This window comes from Phoca vitulina, unplaced genomic scaffold (genome assembly GCF_004348235.1).
Source record: "Phoca vitulina isolate PV1807 unplaced genomic scaffold, GSC_HSeal_1.0 scaffold13, whole genome shotgun sequence".
Classification (NCBI taxonomy): domain Eukaryota; kingdom Metazoa; phylum Chordata; class Mammalia; order Carnivora; family Phocidae; genus Phoca; species Phoca vitulina.
The window spans coordinates 799,153-815,805 of NW_022589716.1; the positions used below are offsets into that span (position 1 = coordinate 799,153).

At 44.1% G+C, this 16,653-nt stretch overlaps 1 protein-coding gene and 1 long non-coding RNA gene across 2 annotated transcripts in view; one reads left to right on the top strand and one right to left on the bottom strand.

Annotated features, from left to right (window-relative positions):
• The window catches only part of BRD4 (bromodomain containing 4), a 91,235-nt gene extending 84,549 nt beyond the window's left edge, over nt 1-6,686 (bottom strand). The window contains 1 exon segment of the mRNA XM_032412291.1: nt 6,595-6,686. The gene's annotated coding sequence lies outside the window, so the exon portion shown is untranslated.
• A 745-nt stretch (nt 6,687-7,431) lies between these two features.
• Nucleotides 7,432-15,810, top strand: LOC116637093. The gene is made up of 3 exons (XR_004300414.1): nt 7,432-7,669; nt 9,909-9,966; nt 15,108-15,810. It is a non-coding gene; the product is annotated as an uncharacterized LOC116637093 (long non-coding RNA).
• Nucleotides 15,811-16,653: the final 843 nt, after the last annotated feature.

Below are 16,653 nucleotides of genomic sequence, written 5' to 3' on the forward strand. Positions count from 1 at the left end.
TGCCAATGCTCAGGTATACATATTCCACTTCACAAATAAGGAAACTGAGGTCTACAGAGATTATGTAAATCACCTGAGGTCAAGACCAGAAGGGGGCAGGGCTTGAACCCTTAGAGTGGACTCCACAGTTCTCCCTTTCCAGTGACACAGCTTCAATCAAGCCTGCTCTCCACAGCCCAAAGACCTAGAACTTCCTACACTGGGTAGAACAGGCCAATACTTGTCAAGGGAAAGATCACAGAATTGCCCATACTTAGGACGAACTAAAAAAAAGTCTTTGTAAGTATGTCACAGATCAAAAAGAAGAAATGGCATATTCATTTTAAGATTTTATTTGTCAGAGAGAGAGGAGAGACAGACAGAGAGTAAGCACAAGCAGGGGGAGCGGCAGGTAGAGGGAGAAGCAGACTCCCCACGGAGCAAGGAGCCGGATGCGGAACTCGATCCCAGGACCCTGGGATGATGATCTGAGCCGAAGGCAGCTGCTTAACTGAGACTGAGCCACCCAGACATCCCAAAATGGCATATTCATTCGAACACTTTTTTTTTAAGATTTTATTTATTTATTTAATTGACACGGAGAGAGAGAGAGACAGCATGAGAGGGAACACAAGCAGGGGGAGAGGGAGGGGAAGAAGCAGGCTTCCAGCTGAGCAGGGAGCCCGATGCGGGGCTCGATCCCAGAACCCTGGGATCATGACCTGAGCTGAAGGCAGTCGCTTAACCAACTGAGCCACCCAGGCGCCCCCATTCGAACACTTAATTTGCAGTTAAATGCTCAGATCTGGCTGATCTCCGAAAGTTATTCTCCAATTGGGTTTAACACAAACAAAAAACACCCCATATGGCAATGGATCCTGATGGTCCCTAGTAATGGTGACTGACATCAACTGGTTCGTCTGGTCAACAAGGCCCAAAGTCCATTAGTAGGACCTCAGCCTCCCAACGAGGAACTTCACTTTCCTGGCCCATCCAGCTGCCTGTCTCTCTTCCAGGGAGAGGCTGATTTGTGACACAAACCTTCCTGGAGATCAGAATCGTTCTGTCATGCCCAGATGTCAACACAATTCATATTAGGGCCAAAGAAGGTAGGGAAAGATGCTGTGCTTGTGCTCTGGAAAAACTTTAGTCCACCAGCGACTTCTGGCACCATGGCCATTGCCTTTATTCATATTACCAAGTTTTAATGAAATAGGAAACTTACATTTTAGGCCCGAAAATACACCAGGCTACATTTCCCTGCTGGATCATTTCCCCAAATTCTGCAGCCAACATCCCAGAGTGGATGCCCCCAAACCACTGAATTTCCTCTAATCCCATCAGCATCTCTTTTAATCTCAATATCAGATAAAAACAAATCCTCACTTAAAAAAAAAAATCCCTAATCCCCACTTTAAATCACCTCCTCCCCTTGTCTCCATGCACCGTTTACTTGGGAGGAAGACAAGACATAGAGGGGATGTCTTCTTAGAAGGCACCTGGCTGACCTTGGTGTCACCTGGTAACATGATTTCTAGGAGTACCAGCTAGTGCACCTTCTTAGCCTTCAGGAGCTCTACTCATACCTGGCTACCTCTTCCCACTTCATTTTTTTTTTCACCCTGGGCAATGATAGCAAGTAAGTAGCTAACCTTGAGAGGGCACCACCTCATTTTACCCTCAGATGAAAAAAATGTGAAATTTGCAGGAGGTTGAGAGACAAGCTGAAGGCCACACAGGTGGCAGCAGGGCCAGGACTCAAACTGGGGTCTGTGTCACGCTGGTGGTATCAGTCTTTGGAGCAGGCTAGCAAATATGAGACAGGATCAGATGCCAAGATGCTGCACAAGCCCTCCCCAGTACCCTTCCCCAGAGCATTCAGTTAACACTGGGTTCCTATCACAGGATCAGGAATTCTGAGACTTGATTTCAGGAAACAAAGTCCAACTCTGGCAGGAGAGAGTAGAAAGGTCAAAGAGCAAGATGTCGAGACACATTTGCTTCTCAGAAGCCTTCAGAACACACTCAAGAGGACATTTTGTTTTTACCCAATTGCTTTTTATGGGGAAAAAAAATGTTACAAGACACTGTCAAGCTATAATTGTGGAGAAATGGACATTCATGGAATTTTTCTGGAAAACTAATTTTTTTTTTTTTAAGATTTTATTTACTTGAGAGAGAGAGCAAGAGCAGGAACACAAGCAGGGGGAGTGGGAGAGAGAATAGCAGGCTTCCCGCAGAGCAGGGAGCCCGATGTGGGGCTTGATCCCAGGACCCTGGCATCATGACCTGAGCCAAAGGCAGATGCTTAACAACTGAGCCACGCAGGCGCCCCTGGAAAACTAATTTGTATCAAGGTTTAAAAAATGCACACCCCTTGATCTAGTGATTCCCTCCCTAGACATGAAAAAAGAAAACTTGAAAATCATGTCCAAAAACAGCAAAATTATGGTACATTCATATGGTAGAATATTAGACAACTATTTAAATAGAGCATCTTGGAAGTGATTGCATATTTTTTTGAAAATTTAAGAGTATAATTAATTTTATTACTCATAAATAGAAAAAATTGCAATACAAATGAGATTAAGGGATAGTTTTTGACAACATTATGTTAACATTGTTATTTTTCAAATCATTTCAAATGACCACAAACTACTTTTGTTTAGGAAAGGAAAAAAAAAAACAACTTACAATCTCATTTTCAAATGATGGTGGACCAATCAGTGCTATTCCCCCCCTTCAGGGTTGTCAAGACTGCGACAGATGGCTGTTTGCCCTAACTTTGACACTGGACTTTATCTATTTCTTTAGAATGGAACATATCCCATGATTTAAGGTGGGATGTGTGGATTCAGTTTAATGAGTTGTAGCCTGTTTAGACTGAAAAAGAAAATTAAGGGTTTTTAACAACTACCCTTTACAACAGAAGTGTGGAGTGCATCTTCCAGATGGGTTTCTGTGCCTCACCAGCATTTCAAACTGTTCTCTAGGAATGTACAATTTTTAAAAACTAAGTTGGGATCAAACCACGCAGACTGTACTACATGCAACATGCTGACATCCTTGTACTTCCATTTCCTCATTTTTTTAAATGGGTACACCCACAGCTCAGCAAGCTTTTCTTTTAACCCCTTGTGAAAGCACTAGAAAATCAAGGCAGTTAAAAAGTCATTGCACATCATCAAATAGTTATCATGACCCAGCAATTCCACTCCTAAATATCTACCCACAAAAAAATGTCTGCACAAAAACTTGTACATGAATGTTCACAGCGGCCAAAGTGGAAACAGCCCAAATATCCACCAACTAATGAATGGATAAATAAAATGTGGCATGGGTTCACATAATGGAATATCATTCAGTTATAAAAAGAATGAAGTACTGATTCATACTATACAGTACAAACCTTGAAAACATTATACTGAAAGAGATCTGACACGAATGGCTATATATTTTATGATTCCTGAAATATCCAGAAGAAACAAATTTATAGAGATAGAGAACAGATTAGTGGTTGCCAGGCGTTGAGGGACTGGGCGGGGATGGAGAGCTGCTGCTAATGTATAGGGATTTCTTTCTGGAGGGATGTAAGTGTCTTAACATTCGTTATGGTGATGGCTGCACAACTCTGAATATACTAAAAACTACTGAATTGTACATTTTAAATTGGGGAACTGTACTGTGTGTGAATTGTATCTCGATAAAGCTGTTATTTCTTTAAAGAAGCGTATCTGGTGGGATTTTATTACAGTAACAGTGTAATGATCAAGTTATACACAATTTATATTCAGTAAACGTTTAGAAATAAATATGTTAATAAAGAACAAACCCATCAAAGAAAACTCACGTGCAAATATCTTTTTGTCTTCCTTTGCACATAGTAAGAGCTCAGGAACTAATCGCTGAAATTGATTGGGCAATCACGTCCACATGAAACCCGAATATTAAAAAGAAAGTGCTTAATGTTTAAAAAAAAAAAAAAGATCAAGTTTTTATTGACAACATGAGATTCACATTAAAGAAATGCTACCCATACATGTTTATTACTCACTTCATCTCCCTCTTAAAATACTTTTCCCAGGCCAGTGTTGAACCACAGCCCAAACCCACTCACCACATTTCAAACTAAGTGGGAAATGTACAGTAGACAGTGCACAGAAGCAACTGCATGTCACAGTGCCCGGACTATAAATAAGTACATTGCAATTTCTGGACCTTACCATCCTACTTAAAAGTCACATTACTTCTAAATCACTACTAACCAATTATATCCCCTCCTAATATTAATTTAAGAGGAATTATTTGCATTTGCTATGCCAAATTCTTGCTCAGTTATCTTTCCAGTTTGTTCAAAGAATATTTTAGGTGCTCTTCTAGGTGCTGAAGATACAACAGAGAATTAAAATAGGCAAAACCAAGCAAACATAACCCTGCCTGCATGGAACTTACATTCCAGTAAAACAAAACAAAAAAATGTAAAATTTTATTTTTTCACAAACTCATGTCTTATGAATTAAAAATGAACTGTCAGCATTTGCAAAGAATCCCCACACTTCTCACCTTGCAGACATGCAGTCCTGGCTAAACACAAAAGTCACAAAGATTTATGAAATACTGGTAGCAGTTTCCAATGACAAGCTTTTCTTTCCTTTTTATACACTTGCCGGGAGCATAAAGACAAACATGATCTATTTTACAAGTTTATTCAAAATCAGAAATCTAAATACTTTACAATTGTGACAGATGACAGTGGTTGTCAAAAGATTTAACAGCTCAGAGTCTTCAAATCATTGAAGTGCCAAATAGTTTTTGCTTTAAATTAAGTACAAGGATTCCAATCTCCTTCTAGATCTGTAAATCTCAAGTCATTCAATAACCTGAATTGTGTAACAGAAAAATACCGCATCCTCCCAACCTCCAAAAACAAAAGTGCAATTTAGTACAAAGATCACAACAACTGGTTCAAAAGGGTAACTTTTGGAAACAAAGTCTAAATTCCTTTAAACAATTCAATAATTTAATGGAAAATTTACAAAGTGGCCAGTAATTCTCTTGCAATTCTTAGGTAATTTTTTTTCTCATCACCATCCAAGCTAGGGAAGCTAGTCATATGGGCGAACAGTCAACCTATCCGGAAAATGTAGCCACTTTCAAGTTCCGACTTTCATCTGTAGGCAGAACTCCTTATCTTCAGCAAATTGGCTGGGGCTGAATTCTAGCTAGATGTACACAGGTGAGCTCATCTCCTTCCAGTTATGACCAACTAAAGTGATCTTATTAAGAGATTTACTCCACAGCTTAAGCCCTTAGATACGATGTTTTTTCTACTATGGAAAGGGGTATGGTGCATAACAGGGAAGCAATGCTTGCTTGCTTGATTACGAATCATACTTTTCCTTCTAGATTTAGTCAACGGAAACCATCTGAGAGGTTTATCTTCCCCAGGATGAAGTTCTGGGGGGAGAAAGGCTTGGTTATCTATAACACCTTGAAGAAAAGATAATCCCCATCCAAATTAAACCAAAAGGAATGTTTTATTACTGGCAAGATCATAAAACAGATTTTACCATCCAAAACCTACTTGGAATTGAAAACACATTCATAAATCCTGTTGAATATAGCTTTCTTTACCACTTCCAGACTACAAATTCTAAGGACTAACAATTTACGAAACTTGACAGCCCCATTCATAAAAATCTCCCAACCATTATTACAGCAGCAAAGAACCACTGCCTTAGAGCTACACTGAGACTTAGTTTTTGTAAATACGGACAGATAGAGCCTTCTCAAAGGAAATCAAAGACACTTCAATTCTCACGAAAGACTCCCAAGAGGTCACTTCTTGCATCCAACACACACATAAAAATGAACCCAAAGACCAAGACCATAAACCTCACCAGGCTGCAGAAAACATCAAATGAGTAAACAAATAAAAATAACATTTCAAAAAACAATGCGTGGTCTTGAGTAAATGGGAGGTCAGCCACTCAGCAAAAGCACATGACTCACCCACGGGCCTGAATATAAGTCTTTTCACTGTCCACTACACCAAAGTGGGATTTCCCATTCTCATCCAAGGCCAGGCCTTGGGGGCAGCTCAGTCGGGTAAAGTTGTGCTGCTTCCGTAGGGGCGGGGCGGGGGTGTCATTTTATTTCGCTGAATCACAACTCCCCCACATCCCCACCCCAAACCACCACCCCGCACCACACAGCGAACAGACCAGGCCGTGGCAAGGACGCCAGCGAACACCGACCGAGCAAAACAAAGCGCCAAGCGCAGGGCTGCCAGGCTGGGAGTGGGTGGGTAAAGGGGGTCAGGTTCGCCCCACACAGCACCTCTCCCACCCACGGGGGTGTCTCCAGGCAGGTGTGCAGCGGCAGCCTCCTCCCTCCACTTGGGGACCAGCCCCATTCTCCGCAGAGCTCCCGGGACCGCCAGGAAGGCGAGAAAATGGGGGCGGGGGCGCGCTGCCCCAGCCCGGGCAGGAGGACCCAGTCGCCGAGGTAGAGCGCGCTGAGCCCGGCCCACGTGAGCGCCGGGGCCGGGGCCGCCCCGGGGACCGCGGTCGGGAACAGCGGCGCCCGCGGCCACCACGCCAGGCCCGGACTTACCGGGGCCGGGCGCGCCGCGGACCCCGCGACGGCCGCTTCCTCCTCCTCCTCCTCCTCACTTGACAAAATGGCGGCGGCAGGAAGTGCCGGGCGCCTCGGCCCGCCCCCCGCCCGCCCCCGGCCACCCGCCCCGCCGCGGCGCCCGCGCCCCCCGCCCGCGCCCCCGCCCCGCCAGCCGGCCCAAGCCGGGGGACGGCGGCGCCAACGGCCGGGGAGCCGCGAGCGGCCCGGCCACTCCGACGCCAACGGCGCAGGCCGCCCCGGCCCGGCGCAAGCGGCACCGCGCGCGGACGCGGGAGGCCCGCAGGCCCGAGCCCGCGTCGCCCCGGCCTCCCCGCCCCCGCGCCGCGCCGATGGCGTAGGTGCTGGCGCACCGGCCCCATTACGCAATGCAGGTTACGCGGGCCGCGCCGCGGGTCCCGGCCGGCCGCCCCGCGCCGCCCGCCGCCCCGAAGGGCACCGGTCCTCACCTGAGACGCTAGGCCGCACGCCGCCCCCGCCGGCCGCCGGCCGCCGCCGCCCCCTCCTCTTCGGGCTGCCTGCGCGGCGCCGGGGCCCGCCCGCCGCGCCCGCCGCTCCGCCGCGCTCACAGGCCCCGCTCGCCTGCGGGCACTGCCAGCAGCCGCCGCCGCCGCAGCCACCGCTTCGGCTCCTAGGCTGCGGGAGAGCAGAACAAACAGCCCTGCCGCCGCCGCCGCCGCCGCCGCCGCCGCCAGCGCACTGACGTCACCACGTACGCTGCGCGCGCGGCCCCGCGCCGCCGCCCGGCGTGCGCGCCCCCGCGACCGCGCCCGGCGCTGGCGAGCTCTGCAGAGCTAGCAGGCGCGAGGTGAGTTGGGGAGGCGGGCGCGCGGGCTTGGGGGGAACCCCTCAGAGGGAGGGCGCAGAGATCTGGCCGACCCAGAGGGGGCACCCCCGCGGACGGAGGAGCGTGACCCTGCGGACCAAGGGAGAGGACCGAGGGGAGACCTATCAGACTGAAAGCTGGGACTGAGGGAAGAGATGTGAAGGCAAAGGGAGACGTCCAAAATTTAAGAAGGGTCGACTGATGAGACCCTCAGCGAGAAGGAGGAAGGTGAGGAGAGACCCCAGAGGCTGACGGCAGAGGCCGAGGAGGGCCCCCGGGTGGGAAGGCGGAAGGGTGTTGAAGGAGGCTGGGACGCTTGGGCCCGTGAGTCGCGACGGGGCGCAGGGAGAGGGCCGAGGCGACTGTGCGCAGGGCCGCGGCGGCTTCTGTTCCGGCCGGCGTCCGTCCCGGCCCGCAGCTGCGGGGATGCGAAGGCTGCAAGTGCTGGGCCCGGCCCGCGGGGCTGTCCCTCCAGCTGTCCCCCGGCCGTCCCTCAGCCTTGAGCCTCGAAGACAAGTCAGCTCCACAGAACGAAGGGGTTAAGGCTTAGATCGCTTGCAGTTTAAAATGAAGATCCTGGGGGCGCCTGGCTGGCTCAGTGGGAAGACCCCGCGACTCTTGACCCCACACGGAGCTGAGAGCTTACTTTAAAAAATTAAAATAAAAAAAAAAAATAAAATGATTCTGTTAAACTTTTCAAATGGGGAAGCAAAAACTTCTTTCCTCTTTGCTCTTATCCTCACTCTTTTAGAACTTTTATTTTTTAAAGATTTTATTTATTATTTTGAGAGAGAGAATCCCAAGCAGACGCCCCACCGAGCCCAGAGCCCCATGCAGGGCTCCATCTCACAACCCTGAGATCATCACCGAGCCGAAATCAGAAGTCCCACGCTCAACCAACTGAGCCACCCAGGTGCCCCACTTTTAGTACTTTCAGTTCCATCTTTTAGAAATCACAAATTCCATTCCTCTAAAAAGTCTAGGTAATTAAAAAATTCCCTGATGGCCCCTTCTTCCAAAATATATCAGTACACTAGCATAGCAGTCAAACAGTTTTGTCATGGTGTTTGCTCACGCTTCGAGGGCAATCATAAATCACTCATGGGTCCTGAGGAAAGGAAAGACTTAAATTTATCTGTTATTTTAGCAAAGCATGAGATAACAAATAATCAAGTGCAAGAAATAAAGGAAGTGATTGTAACTGGATTATTAGTCAACTTCCTTCTAATCACCTGAAATTTGTGACTGTCTTTTGGCTCCTTGTTTTGCATGCTCAACAATTTGTGGAAGATGATGGGAAGTGGAAAAAGAATAGGAAAGTACCCAGGGCTATGTGAATATGAAGTAACAACTTTTTTTCTTTTTAAGGAAACTAGAACGTATCCATTTTAAGCTGTTCTTTCCATGGTTGTCTTCTTGCATTATCTACTTAATTTATTGTTGTTGCTGATAATGTTTTTGGAAATAATTTGGAGCTTACAGTTTGCAAGTCACATAAAATCTTTCATTTTACTTGAGTCACACTTCATTTAAACAAAACTGTAACATCTAGCTTGATTTACTGGACCAAACTGGAGGGCTTTGGGCTGTTGCTAGAAGTCGATTCCAGCCTGAAAAGAAAATGCAAACTGTAGAGGCAGTTCCAAAAACTGTTTCCAAAAATCTTTTAGGACAATAATGTCCCATTCTTTTTGTCTTCCATAGTGCAGACCCTAACTCCTTACAGCTTAAACTCAGAAAATGTTTATCCGGTTGAATCAGTTTCATAAAAAGTTTTGTTTTTTGGGGCGCCTGGGTGGCTCAGTCATTAAGCATCTGCCTTCGGCTCAGGTCATGATCCCAGGGTCCTGGGATCAAGCCCCGCATCGGGCTCCCTGCTCCGCGGGAAGCCTGCTTCTCCCTCTCCCACTCCCCTTGCTTGTGTTCCCTCTCTCACTGTCTCTCTCTCTGTCAGATAAATAAATAAAATCTTTAAAAAAAAAAAAAAGTTTTGTTTTTTAATGGTTCACATAATAAGCCCTTTTTCTCTTGTTATTACTGTGTTTGCAATACTAAAAACCAGAAGAGATTTATAAAAATATTAAGGAATGAGGGCGCCTGGGTGGCTCAGATGGTTAAGCGTCTGCCTTCGGCTCAGGTCATGATCTCAGGGTCCTGGGATCGAGTCCCGCATAGGGCTCCCTGCTCCTTGGGAGCCTGCCTCTCCCTCTGCCTCTCTCTCTCTCTGTCTCTCATGAATAAATAAATAAAATCTTTAAAAAAAAAAAAATTAAGGAATGAGACATGAAGTACATACTATAATTCTGAATGGTTTTAAATGTGCATTATTCATTTTAAATAAAATAATACATGAAACCATTTTAACTGAACAATGCAAAAGACTATAGAGGAAAAAATTAAGTATCCCTCTTTATGTCTTCCCCTCCCTCACCAGAGTAACCACTGTTATCACTTCTATGTGTTTTAGACCTGTGCTGTCTGATGGGACCATACGTGGCTATTGAGTGCCCAAATTGAGATGTGCTGTAAGTGTAAAATACACATTACATTTCAAAGATTTAATAGGAAAAAACATGTAAAATATCTTATTATTTTTTGTATTGACTACATGTTGAAATAATGTTTTATATATTGGATTAAATAGAATATATTATTAAATTTAATTTTACCTGTTTCTTTTTAGTTACTTATTTATTTAAAAATTTTATTTATTTGTCAGAGAAAGAGAGAGAACACAAGCAGGGGGAGTGGCAGGCAGAGAGAGAAGCAGGCTCCCTGCTGAGCAAGGAGCCCGATTTGGGGCTCCATCCGAGGACCCTGGGATCATGACCTGAGCCGAAGGCAGACGCTTAACAACTGAGCCACCCAGGCGCCCCTAGACTTTTTTTTTTAATTTGTGACAACATTTTATTTATTTTTTTAAGTAAGCTCTGTGCCCAACATGGGGCTGTAACTCACTACCACAAGATCAAGAGTTGTATGCTCTACTAATTGAGCCAGCCAGGGGTCCCTTCGTCTTTTTTTGTTGTTGTTAAAGTATAGTTGACACACAATGTTACATTAGTTTCAGGTGTACAACATAGTTCCACAACTCTATACACTGTCTAGACTTTTCTATGCATCAGTATGTATCCATAGAAATAGTTGTATTGGTATGAAACAAAAGGGAGCATTCTGTACTTGTTAATTTGTAGCATGCTTTTTTTCATTTAATATATCTTAGAAGCCATTCCACATGAGTTCTGCCTAATTGGGAGATAACTCTGAGATGACATACAGTATGTTATCTGGTAGCGGTAGATCATAATTTATTTAACTGTTCCCCCATTTTGAACATTTAATTCATTTTTAGTTTTTCCGTCATAATAGTATTACAATGAACATCCTATACATTTACCATTTTCCTTTCATACTTGCCAGCATTTTCCCAGATTAAAAAAATCTGGGATGCCTTGATGGCTCAGTTGGTGGAGCATGCGACTCTTGATCTCGGGTGTGGGTTCAAGCCCTACATTGTGTATAGAGAGCACGTAAAAAATTTTAAAAATCTTTAAAAATGTATTCGTGTTTTCTTAAAAGCAAGGATAAATTTCTAAACCAGATCAGTTTGGGAAGAGCTGGAGGTGTTTGATTTGTTATGACCTGGATCCATGCCCACTTTGAATGAGAACTTGCCCATGGAGTTACATTCTGAAATTAGGGCCTAGAGATGGTGAGCGGCTCACCCAAGATCACATATTTACACAGTTTAGAAGTGAAATCTCCAGACTCCATGAAAACTACCTGCATTTTTCTCTAGCTCCAGAGTTGACAGTTTTTTTCAATATTTGGAAAAAAAAACGGTCGTCAATATGTTGTTTTGTGGGCCAATCTATAACATTGCCAATCTTGGCCGCTCTGCCATTGTAGCACAAAACACAGCTGTAATTAATATGTAAATGAACGGGTGTGGCTATGTCCCAATAAAATGTTATGTATACTGAAATTAGAACTTCATGCCAATTTCAGGAATCACAGAATATATTCTTTTGATTTTTTTCTTTTTTGAAGATTTTATTTGTATGTATTTATATAAATTATTGTTATTTATATATTATACATAACTATATAATAAATTGTATAGACCATATATACCATTCCTTGCTGGAAGACTGTACATATACAGACAGCAGTCTAGATTTGTCCCATAGACAGTAGTTTCCGGCTGCCTGCTCTAGACTCTGAAGTCTAGAAAATGGAAATTTCTTTACATTCTACAGAAGCTATTCTGCTTGCATTTTTTTGTTAATTCTTTTGTTTTTAGCAGTTTTACGTTTACGTTAAAATTGAGTGGAAAGTACAGAGTTCCCATATACTCCCTTACTTCCCCTCTCCACTTCCCCCATTATTAATATGCATAGTGTGGTACATTTGTTACAGTTGATGAGCCAATATAGATATGTGATTATTAACTGAAGTCCATAGTTTACATTAGGGGTCACTCTTTGTATTGTATGTTCTAGGAGTTGTTTTTTTAAAGATTTATTTGAGAGAGAAAGAGCCAGCACAAGTGGGCGGGCAGAGGGAGAGGGAGAAGCAGAAACAGACTCCCTACTGAGCAGGGAGCCCGATGTGGGGCTCAATCCCAGGACTCAGATCATGACCTGAGCCGAAGGCAGATGCTTAACCATCTGAGCCACCCAGGTGCCCCTATTCTATGAATTTTGACAAATGTGTAATGACATGTATGCACCATTATGCTTGCCAAATTTTAACTCATAAACTAGCTAGGAACAAAAATAAGCTTCAGAGTAGAACACTGCAATTCTGTCAGCCACAAACAGGTGCATGATAGCCCTAAGGGTAATTTTTAGTCTCCACTACTTCGTTATTTTGTGTTTTGCTGTGTTTTTGCTTAGTTTTGAAGTGTTTGACAAACATCATTCACTGCCACACTCAAAATAATGAGATACTGGAAGACCTAGTATGGAGTGCCATATAATTGCAATTAAAAAAAAAAAAAAGGAAGTGATTAAAAAAAAGTTTAAAAGTGGAAAGAAAATGCAAATGTTGCACATGGAATAAAACCACTCAAGAAGAGGGAATCTGGAGGTCAACGAATGATAGCAGGAGCACTCATATACTGCTCATCATTTGGTTCAGTCCCATTTTAGAAAATCTGGTGAAGTTGAAGCTCTGCATACTCTGGCCCACTGATTCCAATCCCTTGGAAACTTGCTGATAAGCTGAAGAAGGTTCGGAACAGCTGTGTTCTGAAGGTCCCACCCTGAAGACAAGCCAAATGTTCACCCACGGCAGGATGAATAGATTGTAATACGAAGATGAACTAACCACAACCACTTGGGACAACATGGATGAATCTTGCAAACATAATGGGAAATCAAAGAAGCAAGGCCCATGTGTATATGTGATGATTCCATTGCTATGTTGATTTTTAAAGCAGAAAAATAGACTGAAGTTTTGGGGGAATTAAAACTATAAGGAAAAACAGTCACCAGTGGTTGCCAGAGAGGGTGACCAGGAAGGGATGAGGGGGTGGGTGGGCATGGCCAGTATTTGAATGTGGTAAAAAAACAGAGGAAAAAAAGCATGAGATCTACGCTCTTACTTTTTTTTTTTAGATTTTATTTATTTATTTGACAGAGACACACTGAGAGAGGGAACACAAGCAGGGGGAGTGGGAGAGGGAGAAGCAGGCTCCCCGCTGAGCGGGGAGCCCGACGCGGGGCTCGATCCCAGGACCCTGGGATCATGACCTGAGCTGAAGGCAGATGCTTAACGACTGAGCCACCCAGGCGCCCCTACCCTCTTACTTTTTTAAGTGTATGCTATAGTGAACTATAAGCACAATGTTGTATAGCAGGTCTGTAGAGCTTTTTCATCTTACATGAATGAAGAGTGTTCCACTTCTTGACTGTGCATTAGCTTTGTAATTCCACTATAGCTATGTTTGATGCATATTTTGTGTTTCAATTTATTTGTTTTTTTTTGTTTCAATTTTTTTAAAGATTTAGAGAGAGAAAGCACGCATGCACACTAGTGGGGGGAGGGGCAGAGGGAGAAGGAGAGAGAGAATCTTAAGCAGACTGCACCGAGCATGGACCCCAACACAGGGCTCGATCCCACAATCCCGAGATCATGACCTGAGCAGAAACCAAGAGTCAAGATGCTTAACCGACTGAGCCACCCAGGTGCCCCTGTGTTTCCATTTTTTAAGGAAAGAATGAATGACATATGTAAAGAAAACTGCCTGAGCAAGAAAAGTAAACAGAAAAGGCAAATGAGGGCACCTGGGCAGCTTAATCATTAAGCGTCTGCCTTTGGCTCCGGTCATGATCCCAGGGTCCTAAGATCGAGCCCCGCATTGGGCTCCCTGCTCAGCAGGAAGCCTGCTTCTCCCTCTCCTACTCCCCCTGCTTGTGTTCCCTCTCTCGTTGTGTCTCTCTCTGTCAAATAAATAAATAAACTCTTTAAAAAAAAAAAGGAGGGGCGCCTGGGTGGCTCAGTCGTTAAGCGTCTGCCTTCGGCTCAGGTCGTGATTCCAGGTCCTGGGATCGAGCCCCACATCGGGCTCCCTGCTCAGCGGGAAGCCTGCTTCTCCCTCTCCCATTCCCCCTGCTTGTATTCCCTTTCTCGCTGTGTCTCTCTCTATCAAATAAATAAATAAAATCTTTAAAAAAAAAAAAAATAAAAATAAATAAAAAAAATAAAAAAAAAAAGGAAAAAAGAAAAGGCAAATGATGCAGTTGCAATGTACAAACTTCTGAATGTGTGGCCAGGAAATGAGCTGCATTGTAAGACACCCTCTAGTTTAAGACTCACACAGGAGGCTTGTGATTCCAAAGCTTGGAGGCTGCTAAAAGTGTTGCTGATAAAATTTTGGTCATGAGCCCCTGACGGCCTCATGAGTTCAAGGCCTTGTGGAATCATGGCATCAGAATGAGTGGCAGCGAGCCAAGTGAGGCTGCTCCAGCTGCTAAAAACATTCTCTTTGGCATTTGCTGAGTAAGGAAGGTTTCTTGCCTTGACCTATTTTCACCAACGTAGAAAACAGGCTATTGTGGGGAAGGATGCCTGATAAAACTTATTTTAGCAGAGACTCCATGAGTAGGCCTGTTTTTAAAGCTTTGTACGAATAACCTGCTCTCATCAGTCTAAGTACATGTCAGGACTGAAAGCCTACATTTCTTTTGTTCCTTTCATCTTCAAAATAAATGGGCTGATGAAGCAGGCACTTGGAATTTAATATAAGAAGAGCATCTATAGGGGCACCTGGGTGACTCAGTTGGTTAAGTGTCTGCCTTCGGCTCAGGTCATGATCTCAGGGTCCTGGGATTAAGCCCCGTGTCTGGCTCTCTGCTGAGCGGAGACCCTGCTTCTCTGTGTGTGTGTCAAATGAATGAATGAAATCTTAAAAAAAAAAAAAAAAAGCATCTATATCTGGAATTGTACTAGTATTATGTGATAGCAACTTTCAAAGATGCCTCCCAATGATTCCCCACCTTCTGGTATTCACACCCTTATGTGATCTCCTCTTGAGTGTGGGCTGGATCTAGGGATTTGCTGGTAATGAAGAGATTCTGTCAGAAGTCATGGGATGTCACTTTCATGATTAGGTTACAGAAGATTGGCTTTCATCTAGCTGGACTCTCTTTTGCCTTTTCAGCTTGCACATTTTGATGAAGCAAGCTGCCGTATAGGAGAGGCCCATGTGGCAAGGGGCTGAGGGTAGCTTCTGGTCAATAGCCAGCAAAGGAGCCAAAGCCCTCAGTCCAACAGCTACAAGGAACTTAGCTCTGCTAACCACCACATGGACAAGACTTCACACGAGACCACAGCCTTGGCCAACACTTTGCAGCCCTATAATTCCAACTAAGGACTCAGCTAAGCCACACCTAGATTCCTGACTCCCAGAAATTGTGAAATAATAAACACTTTTAATTTTAAGCCAACAACTTTTGGAGTAATTTGTTATGCAGCAATAGATCACTCATACATCCTGGGGCCAAATCTCCCCTTTCCTTAGAGAAGATACACTTCAGCCTTAGCAGGATTGATGAATATTGGCAAGAAAATTCTTCCTTCTCCCAGAATATTCCCTTAGCTTCATCTGTTTTTGCCATTATTGAGCTAGACCAAGTATATTTCAAACATGGGAAAATTGTTGTGGTTTTAGCTCTTTTGAGACAACCAATACTGTCATTTTCATTGTCCTCCAATGGGAAGGAATTAGGGACTTGTTGTCTCTAAGGAGGCTACAGTTTTTCTCCTGGGGACCATTGTAGTAGACACTTCATTCTGAAGTTAATCCTTGGCCCTTGGGGGTTGTCTAAAGAAGAATTCTTTTAGAGATAATTTTGTGGCAGCAAATAAAGGGAAATTTGTGATGCATTTGTGAGCTCCCTATCTTCACTATTTAATGAGATGTTCCCAAATCTTTGTAGTCATCTGAGAAGCTAAAATCCCTGGGCATTTCCGATGGGGAAGTTTGACGATTTGTTCTCATAGATATCTTTGGGCAGGTTACTGAACAAAATCTTGGTATTTGCACCCACAATCCTGGGCCAGGCAGGCACTAAAATACCCACCTTGTTGACCTGTGACTCATGAACTTAGATTCCCAAAGGAAATATAATATCCTTTATGTTCTTTATTCAAAGAATCCAACTTAAATGGATTGGCTGGAATTAGAATTCTATTTGCAGGAATTCACAGTTTGGAGAAAGATTATTGAGGATATAAACAACTTTAAAAAGAAATGTTATAAGGATACCAACATTGTCCTGGAAGTTCTAGCCAGAGTAATCAGGAAAGAAAAAGATAGAAAAGGCATCCATATACAAAGGAAGAAGTAAAACAATCTCTATTCTATTCACAGATGACATGATCTTATATGTGGAAAATCCTAAAGAATCTACCATAAACAAATTCAGCAAAGTTTCAGGATACAAGATCACACAAAAATCAGTTGTATTCCTACCTTCCTTCCTTCCCTCCCTCCTTCCTTCCTTCCTTCCTTTCCTTCTCCTCTTTCTCCTCCTCCTCCTCCTCCTTCTCCTTCTTCTTCTCCTTCTTCTAGAAAGATGGAGGGGCAGAGAGAGAGAATCTCAAGCAGGCTCCATGCCCAGCACAGACCCCAACTCGGGTCTCAATTCCACGACCTTGCGATCATGACCTGAACCAAAGTCAAGATTTGGGTGCTTAACTGACTA